The following is a 20,912-nucleotide window of genomic DNA, read 5'->3' as shown; positions in this document are numbered from 1 at the left end:
AATTAAAAAAACGCTGTCATTGAAGTCATCCTCGTATCCGAAGTCCAACAACCGAACCTGTAAAAAAACACAAACACACAAAAATAATCAGTTACACATAAAGAAGCAAAATTATTATTCTTACCTTTCCTAGGTCCAGAGCTGGAGCCGCAATGTCAGCGAGCTGAGTCCTGTATCTAATCTGATCGTGTGTGATACTGTCTGCTGGGCCCTATATCTAATCCAATCATGTGTGATACTGTCTGCTGAGCCACTGTATCTAATCCTATCATGTGTGATACTGTCTGCTGAGCTGTGTATCTAATCCAATCATGTGTGATACTGTCTGCTGAGCCACTGTATCTAATTCTATCATGTGTGATACTGTCTTCTGAGCGACTGTATCTAATCCTATCATGTGTGATACTGTCCGCTGAGCCACTGTATCTAATCCTATCATGTGTGATACTGTCTGCAGAGCCACTGTATCTAATTCTATCATGTGTGATACTGTCTGCTGAGCCACTGTATCTAATCCTATCATGTGTGATACTATCTGCTGGGCCCTATATCTAATCCTATCATGTGTGATACTGTCTGCTGAGCCACTGTATCTAATCCTATCTATAGTTGATAGGGTCGTAGTGCTATAGATATGCTATGCTGTCTCATATACACACATAAATTTTTTTGGGGCGGGCACATATGTATTGGGGCTATTTCCCCTGACATTTTAAGACCTTAGTGACACCCCTGGCTGCTAGTGCTGCATTGTTGGGTCACTTAGGAGACCCAGGAATGAAGCTGAAAGCGGCGGACCGTCAGCCATGAGAAGTTTGCGGGGTCGAGGGGCCCAATAAGAACTTTTGCATCGGGGCCCATGAGCCTTTAGCTACGCCAATGCATACAGACCTAGGTAAGACACTTGCTTTCTAATGGGGGTTAGAGGACAATGGGGACAGGAAGATGATGGTGTAGTGGGTAGGAGATAATAATGGTGACACTAAAGGAGAAATTATACTAGGGGGAGGATAGCTGGGGGAAAAGAGGATATCTGATGGGAGGGGTAGAGGAAGGAGAGAGGATACCTGGGGGAGGGGGAGAGATCTTAAAGGCAATGTGTCACGAAAAAAAAATTGTTAATATAAATATTGTTTTTAGTTTGATATTTAAATCCATTTTATTTATTTGTGTTGTTGTGTTTTACTTTTTACGTTTTTCATTCTTTTACTTCTCTATGGGGGCTGCCATTTTTTTCCCATCTCTGTGTGTGTCGATTTTCGACACATACAGTGATGGAATACGGCACACACATCCCCATAGAGAATGCGAACGGGAGCCGTTCCATTCACTACAGCGTACGCTCCCACACAGTCCAAATGGAAGGTCTTCGGCCGAGCGACATCCGGCTCCATTGTCTTGTGGACCGGAAGCCGCAGCGGGACAGTAAGATGACTACTTCCGGTCGCGGCTTCTGGGCATGTGTTCAGAAGCAAGCGGAGGGAGCAGACGGACCGGAGGGAGCGGCGGCGGCACGAGCAGGTAAGTTATGTCTGTGTATGTTTGTGTATGCTTTGTGTTATAACCACTGTATGTAAGCCTACTACACTGTGTATTCGCTCAAAAAATGGCGGCACACAGTGTAGGAGGTTTGAACATTCAATCCCCTCCTTTCTCCTGGCACTAGCCAGGATAAAGGAGGGGGGATTGTTTGAGGACGCTAGAGCGAGTGTGTCTTCTCAAATTTTGCAGCATAAAGCAATGTGGTTGCTTTACCACATGCCAATGCTGCAATTTTGGGAATTGCTCCCTCTAGTGACCAGCACAGGCAAATGTTATAAATTAGAATCTAATTTATAATATTTCCTGACTTGTGAAAAAATTAAAAAAATTAGAACAATGTCTAATCATGTATACACTAACTGTTTAACTAAAGAAAAACACATTCCCTTTAAAGGCTATGTACACCTCTCTTTTGTTTTATATATATATATATATATATATATATATATATAAAAAAGTTTATTAGTGTGTGTTATGAAACTTGAAATACATTTTATTAAAAAAATAATTTTTACTTTTGGAGATACAGCTGCTTTGTATCCTGTACCCAAAGCAGCTATATCGTGCGCTGAGACCTGTATCCGTCAGGTCCGGGGGACTGACGGGTTCAGTGTCGGCAGGTCAGGATCCACCTGTTATCGATCAAATCTAAATTATGAACAGGGACACGCAGGACCCGCTGACACTGAACCCGTCAGTCCCGCTGACCTGACAAATAAAGGTTTCAGTGCATGATACAGCTGCTCTGTATACAGTAAAGTAAAAATAATTTTTAATAAAAAGTATTTACAAAGTAGCACCAATCATACTGGTAAAACAACAAAAACCACATTCAAAGGTTTATATAGCCTTCAAGCCTGTGGTGGGTAGTGACATGGCGCCCTTAGGAAAGATGGCGCCCCGTGCAAAATTATCTTTCGGCGCCCCACCCTCATCATATAGAAATGTTCCATAAAAATGTATAATGCCCCCCACAGTATAATGCCCCTTTAGTTCCCCCCATACAGTATAATAATAATATATTATAACCCCTTCAAGGACACAGTATTTTGTTCTCTAATTGTGCCCACACAGTATTATGCCCCCTAAGTGCCACACACAGTATATTGCCCCCTGTAGTGACTCCACACAGTATAATGCCCCCTCCCCTTCCTGCCCCCCTGTAGATAGTGCCATACATTTCCCCACCTCCCCCTTGTAGATTTTGCCATACAGCCCCCCAACTCCCCCTTGTAGACCGTGCTCCCCAAAAAAAAAAAGCTGTCCTCACCTAGGCCCCGTTCCCACGATGAACTGAGCTGCTCCACGACGAGACCCTTGTGTCGGCCGGGGTGATCACCGGATCACCTAGTACAGCGTTTCCCAACATTTTCGGACTCAAGGCACCACTGGAAAAATTAAATTTCCTCAGGGCACCCCTATCAAAAATTGCTTAGAGAAAGACAGAAAATGGCTAAAAACAAGCACTACACTCATAGTGTATGTACACACGGCGTTTTTTGTAAGGCAAAAAAAAATCTGCCTCAAAATTCCTTCAGGAACTGACAGCGTTGGTTTTTTTTTTGCGTTTTTTTTAAGCCGTTGAAGCGAATGCAAAAGACGCAGACAAGAAAGCTCCAAACGGGCGCCGCAGGTATTTTCTACCTCCTATTAATATCAATTGGAGCTCAGAGGTGGAAACCAACTATCAGCCCCCCACTCACAGTAAAATGACCATCAGCCTCCACTCACGGTAAAATGACCATCAGCCCCCCCTCACAGTAAAATGACCATCAGCCCGTCACTCACAGATTCCCCCTGTAGGTAATGCCACACAGCCCCCTTGTAGGTAGTGCCACACCGCCCCCTTGCAGGTAGTGCCACACAGCCCCCTTGCAGGTAGTGCCACACAGCCCCCTTGCAGGTAGTGCCACACAGCCCCCTTGCAGGTAGTGCCACACAGCCCCCTTGCAGGTAGTGCCACACAACCCCCTTGCAGGTAGGGCCACACAGCCCCCTTGTAGATATCACCCCCCACCTTCCTGTAGATAGCACAACTAAAGCTCCCTGAAGGAGCAGAATCCCCCTGTGGCCGGGGATTCCGCTCCTGGAGTGCTCCGTTTGATGTCCCTGTCCATATATGGACAGTGACATCAGGGGCAACTCCTGAAGCAGAATCCCCGTCCACAGTGCTAGTAGATTGCAGAGTAGGGAGATACCTCCCTGCTCTGCTGTAGTACGCTGTTCGGCCATGGGGTGGCCTGTTCTGACAGGCGGCACGGGCGCCTTCATGCCCGGTGTCGCCACCCATGCCACTTTCTGTCCTCCCAGAAATCCCCTCCTCCTTCCCCCACTGAGCCCTGGCACTTAGTCTCTCCCCCTGATATCCACCAGCTGTCTTTGCCCTGCCCCTCCAAAGAAACCCTACTAGTTTGTTTTTCACCGCTGCCTTACCTCCCACCCCTTTGTGCCCGCCCCAATAGTGAGACATCAAACTGGATGAGAACATTAACATTTTACTATATTCTCCCCCTTTATTCATACTATGTTATAATCTGTGGCTTAGCCAAGTTTAATGGAAAAAGGAGGATCTATAGGCACACTATATATGCTATCACCCTATCATTACTTTAAAAAATTAAGTCTTGGTACTTAAAAGCTCCAACAAATAGTTAGGAGACAAATTAACTGACTTAGAGAATAGCGCACGAAGAGCCAACTTATGGTGTCTAGGCTTCCCGGAGTGGATTGACGTTCAGGACTGGTTCAATTTCAGCTTCACATGGCTTAAAGGGTTATTCCCAAATTAAGTAAATTATTTTTTTTTAGACATTCTAAGCTGGAATTAAATAATAAAACATTTTCTGTGAACATTTTTGAAAAATTAATTCCATAACTACCTTTTTTTTAAACTTGATAACTCAGCTAGTGCTGGTTCTCTTTTCTAAAAAGGGGCGTGAGAGGCTCAATGTCAATCAAGCCACTCTGCAGTGTGCGAGCTCCCGACGTTGCTAGATACTGTAGTTCTAGCAGCATCGGGAGAATGTTCGTCTCAACCAGGCATGGTAAGCCTGGTTGAGACGAACCCACCGTGAATTTCAACAACACGCAACCCTTCTATGCAACACTCTATTCACCCTGTTTCGGCAAGCCACTTCTCCACCTCCAGCTAAGCTGCAAACCCCCCCCCCCCATGTAATATCTTTAGTCGCCGCACCGGTCCTGCACCAGCACCCGGCGAACAACAGAAAATATATATTTTTTTTTAACTCACCTAAGCCGTTCCTACGGAGATCTGAACGGTCTCGTCACTTTTCTTCTTATTGCTACATGGCGCCGCTAGCATTCACAGTAACAATTCGTTGTGGCGCAGATGACGTAATCATATCACGCTCACGTGATTACGTCATCTGCGCCAACCGCTTTGTTATTGTGAATGGGAGCAGTAAGAAGAATAGTGACGGGACCGTTCAGATCTTCGTGGGAACGTCTTATATGAGTTTTATTTTTCTTTTCATTGGAGCGAAGTCACCAAACCTGGGAGCATGGACAACGGACTAAGTACTATATGGGGTCATGTATGTATGTATGTATGTATGTATGCATGCATGCATGTATGTATACAGATCGCTACAGATGGTTGGATACTGGATCGTACTCATCTCTTCCCAACAACACTGTTGGTGGTGGGTACTAATGGGGGTTAGTCTTAGCCTCTGCACAAGCTAACACTAAGTACCGCCTTAGTAATGGACGTTGTCAATCAGTAAAGGAAAATACACACATATAGATACAAAATTTTATTGAAATAAAGCAACCCAACACAAGAAGAAAGCGTCGTCATCTAAGTAGTCCTTGAATCCAACGCAGTCCAACAACCGAACCTTTAAAAAAATGGGGCAGCTATGTTGGGCATTATATTGTATGGGGGGGGGGTATACATACCCTATATTAGCCTTAGGTAATGGGGCACAGCAGACAGTAATCTTATATAGTATAAGATTAGTGTCTGCTGTGCACCTGTATCTAAGCCTAATTTTTTGTTGGCTTAGATACTTGATATAACAGATATATCTACCCTGTATCTAAGCCTACCCCATCTATTATAAATTTTGTATTTCTGTGTGCTTGTGTTTTTAGAACGTTTTGGTTGCTTGACTAAGTTGGGTTCGAGGACTACTTTAGTAACGCTATTTTTTTTTTCTAAAGGGAAAGTGTAGTGACCAAATAATTATTTTTAAAAAAAACTGAGATTTGATACAAATATTTTTAAAGTTTTGCTGTATTCTGAAAAAAAACGTTAAAAAAAGGGACAGCACAAGGAATAATTTCACAAAAGAATGCTTCAGGTCTAATTTATGTATTTTAACCAGGTTACGCTGGACCTATTGTACTACGTAGTATATTCGGTGGACTACTGCGATGATCTACGATCTTTGTTTAAATAAAATGGTTAGCGAAGGATTCTGTGGTGGATTATTTATTTCAATAAATTTTTGGGGGAATAGCTATGTTTTTTTTTTTATACTTTATTAGCACATGCATAATGACAGTTGTCTTTTTGATGACGTCCATTAGGCTAGCAGTAAACAGCCATTACCCCGATATCAACCTCCACTGCGGTTATCTGGAAGAGCCTGGTACGATCCAGTGATGGTGATCACTGGGGCGGCCGCAGGCTGGTGTTATTAGACTGGGAATGGACAAAACCAGTGGCCCTTCCCACCCGTGTAATTCCAGGCGGCTGCAGCTGTGCTGTATCTGGCTGGTTGTTAAAAATGTGGGGGACCCCACGTCTATTGTTAAATTGGTTAATTAAAAAAAACAAACAACGATGTGGGGTCCCCCCCCATTTTCATAACCAGCCAGATACAACACAGCAGCAGCAGCCTAGCATTACAAGGGTGGGAAGGTCCACTGTATTTGGCCCTTCTGAGCCTCATAATACCAGCCTGCGGCTGCGCCAGTGCCCGGCCATCACAGCAGATGTTTGGGTACTGGATCGTACCTGGCTCTTCCTGGCACCCCTGGTGGTGGTGGGTACCGGGGTAACATATACACACACACACACACACACACAAACACATATACACACACACACACATATACATACACACACACACACACACACACACACACACACACACACACACATATACACACACACACGCACCTATACTCACAAACAAACGAACACACACAAACAAACACACACACACATACACACAAACACTTCACAAACCTTCAGCGGACCTCAGACTTCTCCTCACGACTGGTGCCTTGCCCTGCATCTACTGCGCATGCGCCGATATGTGCCGATATGCGCGTTCATGAGAAAAATGACATCCTCTTCTAAGGACGAAGAGGATATCATTGCGCATGCGCGGCCACCGCTAAAGGTAAATAGCGGTGGCCGGATCCATAGACAACGAGCTACAAACAAAGAGGGACTGACAGCGACTTCAATCAAGAATATCACGAAAACGACATCACTGGGCTACAGACAGGTAATTAGAAAAATTATTAACTTTAGAAGGGTGAGCTTAATAGCTAGATTTTTGTAGATGGGAATAACCCTTTAAGGAGCAATTTGGACAGGTGACCTGCCCCACAGTATTTTCAGTGGAGAGAGCCCACAGGGTTGCATTTAGGTCAAGGCCTCCGGGAACTGTTCACCTGATACTGGTGGAATTACTCTGATCCCAGGATAGAGGTAAGATCTTTAGAATGGCTTGGAGAATTTAGGACCTGCAATACAATGGTTCTAAAATGCTTGTGTTTCTCTTCTATTTCTAACTGATGAGCAAAAAAAAACATAACAATAGTTTCTGGAAGTTTAACGAGTGCTAATGTTCAGTTCTCTTTACTTTTTCCTACAAAGCAAAGGCTGGTCAATGAAAGGAATTCTGTCTTTTTACACAATACTATTACAGTGTTTTCTTGGCTAGAGTCCAAAAGCAGCCATTAAACTTTTTTAGGCTTTACAATGGATGCTAATATATGATATTTTAATTTATGGTTAATTTACCTGTACTTACGCCAGGGCTACTTGGAGCCAGGTGCAGTCTGTTTTACGGATTTGATCCTGAAATATTAGAGGCGCTAGAAATAAGTTGAAAAGAACTGCAAGCTATTCTTAGATACTATATCTTTCCCCTGCTTATCTATAATTCAGCGTGCTATGGTGGATGCTTCATTATCTCCGCAGGAACTCTCTGAAGCACTCTGTCAGGTCCCGAATATTAAAGCACCAGGCCCTGATGGATTGCCTCATGAGTCTTATAGTCAATATCAGGACATCTTTCTATCTGAGCTGCAAGAGACCTATGACCAGGCTTTTTCACTAGGAACCCCTCGGAGTTGAATAGTTATCATCCTTAGTATGTGATCGATTACAGGTGGATACTGAGTGTGTCTCTTTCACTGAACCTGTCTGTCCCGCGGACGTAACAGACTCAGGTCTTAGTGCACGATAAAGCTGCTCTGTATGCAGGATACAAAGCAGCTGTATCTCAAGAAGTAAAAATAATTTTTAATAAAATGTATTTTGAAAGTTGCACCAATCACACATTAGACAGTCAACCCTTAATTTTATGAGTCCAGGTCAGAAGTGGTCAGGGTATAGATAAGCTCTCCCTATTAGCGCCCTGACAGTATCCGTGGCTTTTCCAGTTGTTTCTTGTTTAAAATTTTATATGGCTTCTACGATCTCTCAGTGCTGAATGTGGCTCTCAAGGTAAGAAAAGTTGGGGAGTACTGATTTAAAGGGTTTGCCTTCCCATTATCTTGGTACAAGGATTATTATGCAATATTATCCATTGTATAAAGTAGGGGCGTATCTAGAGGGGACAGGCGGGGCATGTGCACCGGGCGCAACTAAGAGAGAAGGTGGGGGGGTGCGGGGCCGGACGCTGGGCGCAGATACAATTGAATACTCCTTCTGGAGCGGAATCCACCTTACATCACTATCCATATATCGGCAGTGATGTCAGGGGCTCCTCCTCCCGGAGCGGAATCATACTTCCCGCTGTCCCGGATTGTCAGGGGTATGTCCCGCAGTCAACTGTACCTGCATCCTCAGGACACAGATACAGTTGAACCTAATGCTGAAGCAAGGAACTGTCAGCTCCCTGCTTCAGCATTAGTTAAGAGCGGAGGAGCAGAGGGAGCTCCTCCGCTCGCCGAGGACTCCCCAGGCACAGCACTACTTTAAGCGCTGTGCGCGGGGAAGCCCTTGACCTCACTGGCCAATGCTATGGCTGGGCATTCTGCTCCTATAGGGAGTTCCAATGGCGCTATCTACAGGTGGGAGGGGGTAGCGGTATCTACAGGGACGGTGTCGCTATCTTTAAGGGGGTGTGGCCCTATCTACATGGGCACAGTGGCACTATCTATGTGGGCATTGGTGCTAGAGGCATCTAAGGGGGCGGGGGCATCTAAGGCAGCATTATACTGTATGGGGGAAGATATAGGGGCATTATAATATATGGGGCAGCTGTGAGGGCATTATACTGTATGGTGGTAGCTAAGGGGGTCATTTTTACTGTATGGGGGCATCTGTGTAGGATTTATACTGTATGGGTTCATCTATGGGGGAATTATGCTGTATGGTGACATCTATGGGGGCATTATACTGTAATGTGACAGCTATAGGGGCATTATACTGAGTGTGGACAGCTAGAGGGCATTAAGCTGTGTTGCTACGCGCGCCGCATCTGTTTTCCCTCTTTGTGATACTTGAAAGTTCGGAGGTATGGAGGAATCCCCGACTAAAGCATTGGCAAGGGTCTTCCCGGGGATTCCGCTCCTGGAGAAGCCCCTGATGTCACTATTCATATATTGACAGTGACATTAGGGGCCCAATGTCACTATGTACAGGGAAGGGGTGGTGTAGTGCTATTTACAGGAGGGTGTGTGTGGCACTATCTACAGGGAGGTGTGTATGTGGCACTATCTACAAGGGGGGAGGGTGGCAATATCTACAAGAGGGGAGGGTGGCAATATCTACAAGGGGGTGTGTGGCACTATCTACAAGGGGAGGTTTGGCACTATCTACAGGGGTGTGTATGGCGCTATCTACAAGGGGAGGTGTGTGGCAGTATCAACAGGGGCTGTGTGGCACTATCTACATGGGGAGGTTTATGGCACTATAAACAAGAGGAGGATGTTCATTATATCACTATTTAGTTTCATTAGCCTCAGTTATACAATCTGTTTTAGTCAGGCACTGACCTCTTTATTTATTTTATTTTTATTTATTGTTATGGTAACTACCTTATAGAAGTATACGCTTGTAAAATGGACAAATGGTTTTATGCTCGAGTTACATTTAAAAAAAAAACAGGGCGAGGGTGAAGGAAATGCCGGGAAAGTGGTTGGGGGGAGGGGGGCACCAAACTAAATCTTTGCTCCAGGTGCTGGAGAACCTAGGTACGCCTCTGTATAAAGTCCTTTACACAGGCTGTGAATATGCAATTTATACTGTAGTTATTTATTTCATATGTAACAATTGGTGTTTACTTTTTTACTATTGACTTTTGATGTCTGGATGTTGTCCCCACTCTCTTTTTAGCCTTTTTAACCCCTTCCCTCTTTAGCCACTTTTGACCTTCCTGACCGAGCCTCATTTTTCAAATCTGACATGTCACTTTATGTGGTAATAACTCCGGAATGCTTTCACCTATCCAAGCGATTCTGAGATTGTTTTCTCGTGACACATTGGACTTTAAGTTACTGGCAAAATTTGCTCGATATGTTCAGTATTTAATTGTGAAAAACACCAAAATTTAGCGAAAAATTGCAAAAATTAGCATTTTTCTCAATTTAAATGTATCTGCTTGTAAGACAGGCAGTTATACCACACAAAATTGTTGCTAATTAACATCACCCATATGTCTACTTTAGATTGGCATCGTTTTTTGAACATCCTTTTATTTTTCTATGACGTTACAAGGCTTAGAACTTTAGCAGCAATTTCTCACATTTTCAAGAAAATTTCAAAAGGCCATTTTTACAGGGGCCAGTTCAGTTGTGAAGTGGCTTTGAGGGCCTTATATATTAGAAACCCCCAAAAAGTCACCCCATTTTAAAAACTTCACCCCTCAAAGTATTCAAAACAGCATTTAGAAAATGTCTTAACCCTTTACACATGTCACAGGAATTAAAGCAAAGTAGAGGTGAAATTTACAAATTTCATATTTTTTTGCAGAAATAAATTTTTAGTACAATTTTTTTTATAACACAGAAGGTTTTACCAGAGAAATGCAACTCAATATTTGTTGCCCAGTTTCTGCAGTTTTAGGAAATATCCCACATGTGGCCGTAGCGTGCTACTGGACTGAAGCATCGGCCTCAGAAGCAAAGGAACACCTAGTGGATTTTGGGGCCTTATTTTTGTTAGAATAAATTTTAGGCACCATGTCAGGTTTGAAGGGCTCTTGCGGTGCCAAAACAGTCAAAATCCCCCAAAAGTGACCCCATCTGGGAAACTACACACCTCAAGGAAATTATCTAGGGGTACAGTGAACATTTTGACCGCACAGGTTTTTTACAGAAATTATTAGAAGTAGGCCGTGAAAATTAAAATCAACATTTCTTCAAAGAAAATGTAGGTTTAGCGATTTTTTTTCTCATTTCCACAAGGACTAAAGGAGAAAAAGCACCTTAAAATTTGTAAAGCAATTTCTCCCGAGTAAAACAATACCCCACATGTGGTAATAAACGGTTGTTTGGAGACACGGCAGGGCTGAGAAGGGAAAGAGCGCTATTTGGCTTTTGGAGCTCAAGTTTAGCAGGAATGGTTTGCGGAGGCCATGTCACATTTACAAAGCCCCTGAGGGGACAAAACAGTGGAAACCCCCCACAAGTGACCCCATTTTGGAAACTACGCCCATTGAGGAAATTATCTAGGGGTATAGTGAGCTCTTTGACCCCACAGGTTTTTTGCAGAAAATATTGGAAGTAGGCCCTGAAAATAAAAATCAACATTTTTTCAAAGAAAATGTAGGTTTAGCTTATTTTTACTCATTTCCACAAGGACTGAAGGAGAAAAAGCACCACAAAATTTGTAAAGCAATTTCTCCCGAGTAAAACAATGCCCCACATGTGGTAATAAACGGCTGTTTGGAGACACGGCTTGGCTTAGAAGGGAAAGAGCGCTATTTGGCTTTTTGAGATCACATTTATCAGGAATGGTTTGCGGAGGCCAGGTCACATTTGCAAAGCCCCTGAGGGGAAAAAACAATGAAAACGCCCAAAAAGTGACACCATTTAGGAAACTACACCTCTTGAGGAATTCATCTAGGGGCGTAGTGAGCATTTTGACCCCACAGATGTTTCATAGAATTTATTAGAATTGGGCAGTGAAAATAAAAACAATCCTTTTTCTTCAATAAGACGTAGCTTTAGCGCAAATTTTTTCATTTTCGCAACAAATAAAGGAAAAAAAGAACCCAACATTTGTAAAGCAATCTCTACCGAGTACGGCAATACCCCATATGTGGTCATAAACTGCTGTTTGGGCACACGGCAGGGCTCAGAAGGGAAGGACCGCCATTTGGAGTGCAGATGTTGCTGGATTGGTTTCTGGGCGCCTGTGGGCCCAAAACAGTGGAAACCCCCCAGAAGTGACCCAATTTTGGAAACTACACCCCTCAATGCATTTACCTACGGGTATAGTGAGCATGTTAACACTGCAGGTGTTTTGTAGAAATTAGTGTGAACTCGATGTTGCAGAGTGAAAATGGGATTTTTTCCACAGATATGTGGACAATATGTGGTGCCCGGCTTGTGCCACCATAACAAGATAGCTCTCTAATTATTATGCTGGGTTTCCTGGTTTTAGAAACACCCTACATGTGGCCCTAATCTCTTGCCTGGACAGTCGACCAGGCTCAGGAGTAAAAGCGTACCATGTAAAATTGAGGCCTAATTTGGCGATTTACAAAGTATTGGTTCACAACTGCAGAGGCTCAGATGTGAAATAATAAAAATAAACCCCTGGGAAGTGACCCCATTATGGAAACTGCACCCCTCAAGGCATTTATTAAGGGGTGTAGTGAGCATTTTCACCCCACAGGTCTTTTCCATAAATGAATGCGCTGTGGATGGTGCAAATTAAAACTTTATATTTTTCCATAGATATGCCATTCAGTGGCAAATATGTCGTGCCCAGCTTATGCCACTGGAGACACACACCCCAAAAATTGCTAAAAGGGTTCTCCCGGGTATGACGGTGCCATATATGTGGAAGGAAACTGCTGTTTGGGCACGCTGTAGGGTTCAGATGGGAGGAAATGCCATTTGGCTTTTGGAGCGTGGATTTCGCTTGGTAGTAGTTTTGTTTGGAGTCTTACTGGTGTTTCCGTTTATAATGTAGGGCATATGTAAGCCGGGCGGAGTATATAAGGGGCATAGTCAGGTGGTATAATAACGGGGTAAAAAAAAACAATAAAATAATCCATAGATGTGTGTTACGCTGTGAAGCAATCCTTTCTGCACAGGCCGGTGTCGCACTGATAAATGGCGTCCTTTATTATCCCCCTTTTGAAGTGTTGTCCTGGTATAATACGGGCACCGTTGCTTCCAGCGGATATGTTTGGGCCCTCCCTTTCCTGGTTCCCTAATTTTAGGTCCTTGAAAAATCGCCTCTTCAAACAGAAGAAATGTTCCCCTCGGGCACAACTGCATATTTTTTTATTTCCTGACTTATTGGAGCCATAACTAATTTTATTTTTCATAGACGTAGCGGTATGAGGGCTGGTTTGTTGCGGGACGAGCTGTAGTTATTATTGGTACCATTTTGGGGTACATGCGACTTTTTGATCACCTTTTATCCTATTTTTTGGGATGCCAGGTAAACAAACAAACAAACGCAATTCTGGCACAGCTTTTTTCGTTTTTTTTTTATACAGCGTTCACCATGCGTTATAAACTACATGTTAACTTTATTCTGCGGGTCAGTATGATTCCGGCGATACCAGATTTATAGCACTTTTTCATGTTTTACTACTTTTTGCACAATAAAATTACTTTTGTAAAAAGAATGTATTTTTTCTGTCGCCAAGTTGTGAGAACCATAACTTTTTAATTTTTTTGTCGACGGAGGTGAATGAGGGCTTGTTTTTTGCGGGACGAGCTATAGTTTTTATAGGTACCATTTTTGGATACGTGCGACTTTTTGATCACTTTTTATTCTAATATTTGTAGGGCAAAGTGACCAAAAAACAGAAACTCTGGTAACGTTTTTTACGGTTTTTTTTTACGCTGTTCACCGCGTGCAATAAATAATATAATATTTTGATACTTACGGTCGTGGCGATACCAAATACATATGGTTTATTATTATTTTTCAATAATAAAGGACTTGATAAGAGTAAAAGGGGATTGTGTTTTATTTGATTACTTGAAACTTTTACTGTTTTCAAACTTTTATTTTTTGCACTTTTTTTTACACTTTTTTATACTTTTTTTACACTTTTTCTCAAGTCCCACTAGGGGACTTGAAGGTCCAACGGTCAGATTTTTTTTTTTCTAATACATTGCACTACCTATGTAGTGCAATGTATTAGATCTGTCAGTCATTCACTGACAGCAAGCCGATTAGGCTTCGCCTCCCGGCGGGGCCTAAATCGGCTCCCGTAATGGCAGAGCAGGAGACCATTGTGTCTCCTGTTGCCATAACAGCAGTCGCCAGTCCCGATTGCCTGTCAGGGCTGGCGATCTGCTAGTAACCGCTACGATGCAGCAATCGCTTTCGATTGCTGCATCGAAGGGGTTAATGGCAGGGATCGGAGCTAGCTCCGGTTCCTGCCGTTACAGGTGGATGTCAGCTGTACAGTACAGCTGACTTCCACCGCTGATGACGCCGGATCAGCTCCTGACCCGGCGCCATCTTGCCGGCAGCTACGGAAGCCGATCAGGCTCCGCCGCCGGGCGGATCTTGACTGGCTTCGGTGCTAGGCAGACCGGGAGGCCAGTATTAGGCCTCCGGTTGCCATTGCAGCCACCGGAACCCCGGCAATTTCATTACTGGGGTTCCGATGAGCTGCAAACACCTTAAGTGCAGGGATCGCGTTTGAGCGCTGCACTTAAGGGGTTAATGGCGGGGATCGAAGCTAATTTCGGTCCCCGTCGTTACAGCCGGATGTCAGCTGTAAGATACAGCTGAGATCCGGTGATGATGGCACCGGCTCAGCTTCTGAGCCGGTCCCAAACATTCGGCGTACATGTACGGCAAGATGCGGGAAGTCAATGCTTTCCATGACGTACATGTACGGCAAATGTCGGGAAGGGGTTAAATGTCTTGTGCATTATATATGTTTTAAGGATTAGGTTTGGCCTATATACAATAAAGATCATTTTAATGAACACATATTTTGGTTTGCTCGGATTTATTTTAGTTATTGAGGGTTTAGTCTCATGTCTATATAAGATTCTGCTAAATAATAAGCACAAATCACATGCTCATAGGAGAAAAGTTAAATGGGAAAACAATTGAAGCCCTATTACTGAGGTGACTTGGCAGAGGATTTACAAAGCTAATATGGGGATTTTTCTTAATTTTGCTTACCAAGTTTCTCAATTTCTGATCAACTATAGACTACATTACACTCCTAAGATCTTACTTAAGTTCCAAATAATTAATACCTCAAACTATTTAAATTGTCCCGACTTCATCAATTATCAAAAACAACTTAGATATTGGAGAGAGGTTCTATTATGTATTATTGGAAAAATAAAATTTTTAATTTTGATTCCTGACAATCCCATTCTTTGTATTTTGGGTTATGATAAGAACTTAAGAAAGATGACATTGTTTAAATATTTTTATTTAATTATGCAATTATTATTGTTGTCCTTGGAAACAACAACATTTGTCATTAGATGGGAGAACAATTTTGCCAGTATCATATGGAAGATTTAGAGAGAAGTTGACAGAGATGGACTCTCCTATCAAAAGGGGCTAAGTTCTATTGTGAGTGGGGCTGATCTGAAAGGAGGGATGGGGTGGACTATTTTTCATATTTGTGATATGAATTCTTGTATGAATATTTATTTAATAATAAAACTAGATAATTAAAAAAAAAAAATCTTCCTAATTGGAGATATTGATAAGGAGGGTGAATTGAATCCACACAGGGTCTTCATGACAAAAGATGCATCTGACAGAAATCATAAGAGGGCATGTTGTCATCAGAATACCTCCGTAGTGCAGCCTCAGGCATTTTAAACCCTTCCCGCTGCAGCCACTTTTGCGCTTTCTGACAGGCTTATTTTTCAAATCTGACATATGTCACTTCATGTGGTAATAACTCCGGAATGCTTTTACCTATCCATGCAATTCTGAGAGTGTTTTCTCACATTGGGCTTCAAGTTAGTGGTAAAGTTTGGTCGATACATTCAGTATTTAATTGTGGAAAAACATCAAAATTTAGCGAATAATTGCAAAAATTAGCATTTTTCTAAATTTAAATGTATCTGTTTGTAAAACAGATAGTAATACCACACAAAATAGTTTTTAATTAACATTTCCCACATGTCTACTTTAGATTGGCAACATTTTTGGAACATCCTTTTATTTTTCTAGGACGTTACAAGGCTTAGAACTTTAGCAGAAATATCTCACATTTTCAAAAGGCTATTTTTACAGGGACCAGTTCAGTTGTGAAGTGGCCCATACAATACAGACCCCAATAAATCACCACATAAAACTGAACCCCTCAAAGTATTCAAAACAGCATTTAGAAAGTTCCTTAACCGTTTGTGCGTTTCACAAGAATTGGAGCAAAGTAGAGGTGAAATTTGCAAATTTTATTTTTTTTGCAGAAATTCATATTTAATCCGGTTTTTTCTGCAAGGTTTTACTAGAGAAACGCAACTCAATATTTATTGCAAGGTTCTGCCGTTTTTAAGAAATATCCCACATGTGGCCCTAGTGTGCTAATGTACTGAAGTACAGGCCTCAGAAGCAAAGGAGCGCCTAATGGATTTTTGAGCTTTGTTTTTATTAGATTATATTTTAGGCACCATGTCAGGTTTGAAGAGGTCTTGTGGTGCTAAAACAAAGGGAACACCCCGAAAAAGACCCAATTTTTGAAACTACACCCCTACAAGGAATTCATCTTGAGGTGTAGTGAGCATTTTGACCCCACAGGTGTTTCATAGATTTTATTAGAATTTGGATGTGAAAGTGAAAAATATTTTTTTTTCCAATAAGATGTAGTTCTAGCTAAAAAAAAAAAAAACAATGTCCACAGGCAATAAATATGAAAAAGCCCCCCATACCTCATATGTGGTCATAAACTGCTTTTTGGGCACACAGTAGGGCTCAGAAGGGAAGGAGCGCCATTTGGCTTTTGGAGTGCAGATTTTGCTGGATTGGTTTCTGGGCGCTATGTCACATTTGCAAAGCCCCTATGGGACCAAAACAGTGGGAACCGCCCAGAAGTTATCCCATTTTGGAAACTACACCCCTCAAGGTATTCACCTAGGGGTATAGTGAGCATGTTAACCCCGCAGGGGTTTTCCAGAAATTAGTGCGCACTCGATGTTGCAGGGTGAAAATGCCAATTTTTCCATAGATATGCCAATATGGTGCCCAGCTTGTGCCACCTTGAAAAGACAGCTCTCTTGTTATTATGCTGTGTTTCCTGGTTTTAGAAACACCCTACATGTGGCCCTAATCTTTTGCCTGGACATTTGACAGGGCTCAGGAGTGAAAGAGTACCATGCGAAATTGACGCCTAATTTGGTGACATATATGGACAGTGATGTCAGAGGCTCCTCCAGGGATTCCACTCTTAGAAGGAGCCCTAATGGCGCTTTCTACAGGGAGGGGGAAGGAATAGTGCTTTTTACAGGGGGGCTCTGTGGCTTTATATACAAGGGGGGCTGTGTGGCTTTATCTACAAAGGGGGCTCTGTGGAATTATCTACAAGGGGAGTGTGGCAGGATTTACAAGGGGGTGGCAGTATCTACGGGGGGGGGGGGGTGTGTGGCACTATCTACAAGGGGGGGGCTGTGTGGCACTATCTACAAAGGGGGCTCTGTGGAATTATCTACAAGGGGAGTGTGGCAGGATTTACAAAGGGGTGGCAGTATCTACAGGGGGGGCTGTGTGGCAGTATTTACAAGGGGGGCTGTGACACTAGCTACAAGAGGGGGCTGTGTCACGACGGGCCTGTGGACCCACTGGGCCGTACCGCCTTGGCGGTAGGGCATTTGGCCAACAGGGCGCAGGTCTGAGTCTAAGGTATATAGGATTCCTGTGGCAGCACGGACAGTAGCTTGGCAGGAACTAGGCAGCAGGTGGATGTCAGGCGTGGAGGAGCAGACAAGCGTGGTATCCAGCACACCACGACAATAGCAAGCACGGCACTAGATCGGGATACAGGTACAGGAACAGGAACACTGGGAGCAGGAAACACTAAGGGACCATTTGCATAGACAGACTAAGGGATACACAACACAAGGCGGTAGGGCCCAGTGGGTCCACAGACCCGTCGTGACAGTACGCTCAGGCCTAGAACTACGGGGCTGGACCCCTCTTATAGTCCAGGGTACTCACGGGTCAAAGTTCGTCCATGCGGTCCGATGCACGCGCTGCCCCTTTAAGAGCGGGCACGAGCATGCGTGCGCACCCTACGGGATCTGGCAGAGGTGAGTGGACGTGAGCGCTGGCATCTCCTGAGGTGGAGGCTGGAGCCAGCGCTTGCTGACTCGTGGACATTACAGGCTGTTCATTATGTCACCATATAGTCTCATCAGCCTCAGTTATCTGTTTTAGTCCGGCACTGACCACTTTAATTTATATTCTTTCAATTTATTGTTATGTTAACTACCTTATATAACTGTATTATATAACTCTATTGCTTGTAAAATGTACAAATGGTTTTATGCTTGAGTTACATTAAAAAAACAAGTGAAAAAAAATGACAGCTCATTGAGTGGTAGAGAATGCAAACATGGCGAGAGGGAAGGAGATGATGGGAATGAAGTTCAGGGAGTGGAGGCACCAAACTGAATCTTTGCCCTGGGTGCAGGAGAACCTAGTTACACCTCTGGCTGTATACCCCTATATCTGCAGACTACAGACTGTGACTGAACTAATTTCTGTCAAAAGGAACTGTAATATTTTCATATCAGAATGCCGTTGGGTATACGCTCATACTCCAATAAAGAAGTGTTTGTGTCGCCACTGTGTTTTACCGTGTGACGACTCAACAGAATAAGAGACAAAAGATACACCTCGGCCAGTCTCAAAGATTTTTTTTTTTTTCTAATCTAATCAGCTTCTATGAGATGGTAAGTTCTCCACTGGAACTGGGAAAGTTTAATTTTCAAAACTTTTCATACAGTTCCACAAAAAAGGTTGTTACTTAAAGAGGCTCTGTCACCACATTATAAGTGGCCTAAATTGTACATGATGTGATCTCCACAACGCCCACTTGGCCAAAAAGTAAAACAGTCAGATCTGTAGCATTAGTATTCCGTTTTTTAGTGTTCCCACACCGTATGCTAATGAGAAGGAAAGAGTCAAATCTTCGTTTGAAAAGAGTCATATCTTCATTCCTCAAGTCTTTACGAATTTATTCCGCCTCCTTACTTTCGATTGAGATCTCCTCATCTTCCCCTAGCACACAAAATCCCGTGCTTGTGCATTGATGTCCTCTTCTGGTGTGTGCGCACAAAGGGACACGGGATTATTCCGATAAAAGGCGCAAAATGTTTGCAGACCGTTATTTACAGTCGGAGGAGTTTAGGAGAGAGGATAACGACAATAAATTTTTGATAGCAGCGGCCAGTGAGGGATAAGTAAAGTTCAATAGGTGACATGCTGGTAAGGGTATGTTCACACGGCAGCGTCCGTAACGGCTGAAATTACAGGGATGTTTTCAGGAGAAAACATCCCCGTAATTTCAGCCGTAACGGCATGTGCAGGTGCTTGAACGCCGCGTCCATTACAGACGTAATTGGCGCTGCTTTTCATTGGAGTCAATGAATAACGGCTCCAATTACGCCCAAAGAAGTGACAGGTCACTTCTTTGACGCGGGCGTCTATTTACGCGCCGTCATTTGACAGCGGCGCGTAAATATACGCCTCGTGTGAACAGACAAACGTCAGCCCATTGCTTTCAATGGGCAGATGTTTGTCAACGCTATCGAGGCACATTTTTCGGACGTAATTCGGGGCAAAAACGCCCGAATTACGTCCGTAATTAGTGTGTGTGAACATACCCTAAAAGGGAATGTCGAAAAAAAAAATGTTTTTATTTAGTTATTTATTTTTATTATATTTTTGGGCTTTTTTTGGCGTATCTTTTTTTCTTCCACAATGGGGGCAATATTAAAAATAAAATAATAATTTGTCATGTTTCCCTATGTTGGCCACCAGGGGGAGCATTTCCCATAATTACAGCAAGGTGAATCAGGCAAAGCAACTGACTCACGGTTGCTGTAAATGTGGGAGGTACACTCTCCCTACTAGTGACCAAACTCACTACCCTTCCCTATTTTAGGCTACAAGCCAGTAGGAGGTGTCTTAAAATTGCCTAGCACTGTGCAGCGCCATTGTGTGAGTAACTGTATAGTGGTAGGACTTGCTGATCGCAGCAGCAGCTACAGGACACAACAAAAATCTGAGAACGATGAAAGTCAAGAGGATGACTTTTCAGTTGACAGGTAGCAGAGGTACATCATTTTTTCCTGTCCTGTAACTCTGCTACCTCTCCACTAAAATGTCATCTGCTAGTGGGAAAAATGTTTCCCCATGGAGAAGCACAATGAAAGCGTCACCTTGTAATTAGACATGACAGGGAAAAATAATTCCCTATCAAGTAGCTCTCCTACTTGCCAACGGAAAACTCATTCGCCATAGGAAAAAATGTTTCCCCTTGGAGTACCACAAAGAAACACCTGGGAATTAGACATGACGGGGAAACATTTTTCCCTGTGTTGGATAATTTTTACGTTGACAGGTTTTAGAGTTACGTGACGGATATAAATAATTCCCCATTATGTATCTCTGCTAATACTGGTATTTTTACATAGTTTTTTTCCAATAATTTTTTTTATAATTGTTTTTTAAACGATGTGGGTCCTCTCATTTTTCGTAACCAGCCAGATCAACAAAGCAGCAGCAGGTTAGAAGTGCCATGGTGGAAAAGGCCATGTTTTTTTAGCTTTCCCAGCTGGATAATACCAGCCTGCGGCCGCCCAAGTTCCTGCCCATCGCTACAGATGGTCGGGTACTGGATTGTACCCGGCTCTTCCCAGTAGCCCTGGTGCCGGTGGCAAAAGTTCAGTGTGGCATTTGTATATGGTGCGTGGCTGTGTGATTTTCGCGCAGTCGGCATCATTCTGATACTCTGTTTTGATGTTACGACACAGTA

This window comes from Rhinoderma darwinii, chromosome 1, assembly GCF_050947455.1.
Source record: "Rhinoderma darwinii isolate aRhiDar2 chromosome 1, aRhiDar2.hap1, whole genome shotgun sequence".
Taxonomy (NCBI): domain Eukaryota; kingdom Metazoa; phylum Chordata; class Amphibia; order Anura; family Rhinodermatidae; genus Rhinoderma; species Rhinoderma darwinii.
This window is presented reverse-complemented; position numbering follows the sequence as displayed.